We start from the raw sequence: 5826 nt of genomic DNA on the forward strand, positions 1-5826 counted from the left end.
GAAAAGATTAAAAGATTTAGATCGTGAGGGACTTATTGTCTTGGATATAACAAAGATTCTTTGTATATATAACTACTATAATCTTGGCTTGGCTTCCCTCGAGAGATAGATAGATAGATAGATAGATAGATAGATAGATAGATAGATAGATAGATAGATAGATAGATAGATAGATAGATAGATAGATAGATAGATAGATAGATAGATAGATAGATAGATAGATAGATAGATAGATAGATAGATAGATAGATAGATAGATAGATAGATAGATAGATAGATAGATAGATAGATAGATTTTTTAAGGTGTTAACAAAAAAACTCTATCATCATGGACATTAGTTGTAATAAGACAGCATGGGGCAAAGTGCTGTATTTCAATTGGCCACTGGATGGAGATATGACCCTTCTTTATCACACCCTTCACTACAACACTCAACACTTCCTGTCAGCTTTCTTCTGGGCAACTATACTGAGTTGGACTATAGTTCCTTTGGGATCAATGTCAACAGAGAAACTGACTCTTTCTCCTTTTTTCCCCTCCTTGTTCGCTCTGATCCTGAACCTGTTAAAGCTCATAATAGCGGCAAATTCATTAAAAATACAGGGGATATGGTTTTAGACCTGCAAACCAAACACTCCCAGCTAAATGAAGGTCACGTGCAAACTTTTGAGAAGTCCTGCTTAGAGAGAAGCAGAGAGTCTTTGGTAAAATAGTATCATTTAAAGTGTGTTCTGTAAATTTGACAGAAAAACATGCCTGGTTAACTGTAAGTCCACTTATATAGGCTAGTGAAAAATCATAAATGGTTTAACGTCACATAAAATGCAGAAATATGTACATGATTTTGAAAGTAAAAATACTGTGTACCGTTCAAATCTACAATACAAAATCAAGTACTTTTACAGTAAATTATTGTTAAAAAAAATATGTTTTTACAAGTAAAACATAGGCTACTGTAAATGCCACCTTATAATTTTTGTAATTACATAAAATGTCTGTATGGTTTTGTTTCTTATTTTTATTAAAAATGTATGTACATTAGGGTGTTTTGTGTTTCATTTTATGGTTAGATTTAACAGAATATTTTTTTACAGTCTTTTTGTCCCTAAATGAAGAGGCCAAGGTTATTATTATTAATTTTTTTTTTTTGTAGTTTAACTGGGTCACATGTTTTATTGTGTCTCAAACTACAAAGCTATTAGAGACTGGAAACAGTTTAATGCTTTCAACATTGTGCCACTAATGCCACTGGAATAAAACCTTCAGGCAGATGGTCACCGTCTGTCTGGTCTGAGAGGTCTCAGTCACCCCCCCTCTCAAACGGTACATCAGTGATGCTCCAAAAGAAAAAAATGCAAGGACACCATGATGTCTAGGGTGTTGATTCTGACAAAATAGAGAGATAAACCTATTGTACTTGTAACAACAGAGCCAACTGAGGTAGTGAGGGTTCACCCGAAGCTCTCACAGTGCCAAGACTCTGAAAGAAAATCACAGATTATGGAGAGTAACTCAATACCATCTAGTCTCTGAAGAGAGAGAAAGAGCCTGTAATGAGTCGACATGAAAACATGATAAATAACTAAATATCAAGTATAAATACATTATATACATCTAACAACAATATTAATAATTGCATTTGAAATATGAATACATTATAAATTATTATGTCAGGATATCGTAGCTTCAGGCTATGACTTGGGACTTCTGATCCTTCCATGAAAAATCCTGGTGTGCCAGAAGCGCACACTGTTCCTGTCTGCATCATGCATCCTTCTATTAGGTGCTGGATTGTCTCGGGAGGATCGTCCCTATTGATTTAGAGCTGAGTGCTTGTTCTTGTCCTGCCATGATTAGAGCCTCTGTGCTTTCCATCGGTCCTGCTATTTTAAACCAATTTCCCAAAGTCAGCCATACCAGCTACAGTATCTGGCAGTGGTGCATACCATTGAGGGATTTGTCTTCCGATGGTACTTCCTAAAACGTTCTGAAAATCTGCTGGTGTGTGTGAGATAGTCCCTTGGACCTTCAGCGCTGTGGGCCATGTGTTTTCTGTTTCAACCAGGATGCTTGGACCCTGTGAAAATATAACACAAATATGCCGTTTATTCTTGGTAATTTAATATATTTTTCGAGGAAAACATTTTTTGATGTAATTTAACAGAATGTACGAAAATAATGGCAGTGAATCAAGCGCATACAGTGCATGATATTTTTCGTCAATAAATAGTTCAAATGAAAGTCCCCAAGAAATAAAAATTGATGTAATTACTGTAATCAAGCTACTGTTATTTTTAAGAAAATCAAAACTTACAGTTTCTCACTTCCGCCAATATGGATCAGTGATTTTGATGACATCACTCTGCACTTCAGCTTCTCATCAGATGTTCTGTCCAATCAAATGCTCACTAAAATCTAAAGCGTCCCGCCCCCAACATTATAAACAGACGCTGAAGCTGCGGTTGAAATCAGTCACTTGTTCACACATTTACTATTTTCTACATGGTGAATGGCACATAGTGCACTATAGGGGATAGGGAACAATTCAGACCGTGTAAATATGCTTTCCATTGGGGCGAATGAAGTCTGGTTTCACGCCGAACCACTGCAACGCACAAACAGTCTGCTCCAACATTAAGTATACAACCCAAGAAAACAGTTGGGTCGAAAATGGGTAAATGGGTTGTTTTAACCCAGCGGTTGGGTTAAATTTTTACATAAAACAACCCAATTGCTGGGTTAAAACAACCCAATAGCTGGGTTAGTCCATTTTCAACCCAACTTGGGTTGTTTTTAACCCAGAGTTTTTTAGAGTGGTACATTCATTTATCCTGCTTCTGTCACACGGGAACCAATCACAGACTGGCTTATCCACTTGGTGCGCTATTGGTGGGTTTAACACAATGACGGATAGAGAAGGGATGGATCGATGCTCGTTGATCACGCCTCTTGTGGTCTGATTGGTTGAAGGACTATCCAATTGCGTACAGAGTCATTTGAACAATGCTCGTTGATCACGCCTCTTGTGCAGTAGGCAGACTCCCCAGATAATGTTCAATCTTAAATTGAGCTTGGTCTGGTGTTAGCCAGACAAATATTTAAAACAATATGGCGGAGATTAGGAGGAGAAACGATTAGAGAATATAGGAAACTGTGGCTTTACCAAGCTGAATGGCTCTGGCCGATCTGTGATATAAACAAAATGCTATTGGCTTAAAAAAGGGGAGGAGCTGTTCGATAACAAGCTGTCTTCTTCTTTCAGTGTAAACTACGTCAACACCTTGAATAATGCTGTGCATTTCAAGGCACTTCAGTGGGCCTTTAAAGGGATAGTTCACCCAAAATGAAAATTCTGTCATCATTTACTCACCCTCAAGTTTTTCCAAACCTGTATGAGTTTCTTTGTTCTGCTGAACACAAAAGAAAATATTTTGAAGAATGTTTGAAACCAAGCAGAGAGAGCAACCATTAACTACCATAGTAGGGAAAATAATACTATGGTAGTTAATGGTTGCTCTATCTACTTGGTTCCAAACATTCTTCAAAATATATTATTTTGTGTTCAGCAGAACAAAGAAACTCATACAGGTTTGGAACAATTTGAGGGTGAGTAAATGATGACAGAATTTTCATTTTTGGGTGAACTATCCCTATAAATGAGCTAAATAATGCGATGAAGTTCAGAATCCTGTTGATTGTCTTAAGTGATGATGACAGATAAATGTCTATGTTTACTCTAAAGTTCATTCTTTTTAGTTTTATGGATCATATAGGTCTTTTGCCATTAGATCAGAAGATCTATCAGTAGATCAAACATCTACTGCAAAGATAAGATCAAATCATAAAACTCAAGTATTAAAGAATTAAGTAGGGGAGAACGGGGTAATGTGAGACACCCCCTGTATTTGTGGTCATATGACCATTATGTTTTCAAGCCCCTCCAATTTCCCCTTGGCCATGAAGGAGATGACCTGTGGTAAGCATGTTTTTTTTCCCACGAAAAATACTTTTTTTGCATGTAAAAGTAAATTTTCTTGCTCTCAACTTAATCAACTGTCGTGCTAAAGCAAATTGATTTAGGTGGAAAACGTATTTCATACATGTTGCTGAACTACCAACATATGAAACCATGTGATGATGCTAGCTGAAGATTAGCCTGAATTGCTAAGAGAGATCGTTTTTTCTAAAAATGTGGCGGTGGGGTAAAGTGAGACACTTAAAGTGTAAACTTAACACAAGTTAAGTTTAGTCTTAAACATATTTTAATGTAATATTACATTACACTCGTTTTATTTTTAATGTCGTAAACATTGTAGAAAAGCCATCATGCCAAGGCAATACACCAGGAAGACAACCTGGGGCACATGTTCCTAAAAGTGATGTGGTGAAGAAGCTGCCTCAACCTGAAAGGCCTGGAGGAACCACACGGAGAGAGCAACTCCTCATCTTTCCCTGTAACCTTCAGGGCTGTAGATTAGGCCTAGTTGTAGAGTATGACATAGGCTGATGTTCTAATCCAAGTGGGTCTAGTCCTGTGTTCTGAGTCCCAGGCTGTTCTAGCTGGTTCTGGTTGTCCTTTGCTCTGACCCCCAGACTCTAGCTGGCTCTGTTCTGACCCCCAGACTGCTAATCTAACTGGTTTGATCTGTCATTTGAACGTTAATTAAAACATTTTGATTTATATTATGTTGTATTTGATTTTGTTCAGAGTTACATTCAAGTGTTTAGAAAAAAAAAAGTTCTTAATTGACCAACCCCATGATTCTGTTACTAGTCCGACATTAGTTCTGGAATGTGTGGTTGTCACGCTAGCTAACTGTTACAACATGTGTTGTTATGGTAGTTTCAGAGTGGAAAAGGTAAGTGGATCACTTTACCCCCTCGATTTACCCCTAAGCTGGGGTAAAGTGAGACACAAGACGACTTTTTAAAAAACAATCATATTTTCACTGACCTTTGTCCTGAATATATTCTGATCATTTCCATTGCTGGGAAACATCCGGAATTAATGGGAAATGTGTACATTTTACTGATATATCATTTCAACTCGCTTAGAGGGGAGCAAATGTAAAAACAATTCTCACTTTACCACACTCTCCCCTATTTAAGAAACTCAAGTATAAGAATAAGTAATAACTAGAAAGTTTTACAATACTTTTAAATCTTGAGTATAGTAACGGAACTGAACTCTATTGGACTATGTGCAATCATGAGAAGGGTGTCTGTTGCTTAAGTAACTGTTTTTGCAATGATTATTATGTTTAAAAAAATATTATATCAGAAACCTCCAATATGTTTTTAAAATTCCAAAACATTTGATGACTTTTGTCTAGTTAAAGCAAACATCTCAACGTCACAGGCTCGTAATCAGACATGGTATGAGCTGTTTGCTTCATCAGCATAAATAATCCTCATTGTTGTTCTGCTCCAAATGAAATGTTTCAATAAAACAAGTTTATGTCATATTTTATATGGAGACACTACAATATTATATAGAGGATGCTTAAATAAATAACGCTTTTCAATGCTCAAAAATAATGCTTTTCATGAGGTCATGAGCAGTAATGTCCCATGAACACGATCAGGGGGTTTATGCCTCTGCAGTCCTCACAGGAAATGAACTTCAGACCTGAAACGGACCACTCTGATGCTAATATGTAACCTCTTAACTCCTAAATACTTGATTGATATTTACAAATCTCACAAGTAATGCTTCAGTTATTGAATTAGCTGGAAAAAAGAAGGTTGATGTAAATCAAATATAATTATAACATGTATTATACAGAATCACAATTATATCATCTCATACATAAAACTTCATAATG

This window comes from Gobio gobio (genome assembly GCF_949357685.1).
Source record: "Gobio gobio genome assembly, chromosome: 6".
In the NCBI taxonomy this organism is placed as follows: Eukaryota; Metazoa; Chordata; class Actinopteri; order Cypriniformes; family Gobionidae; genus Gobio; species Gobio gobio.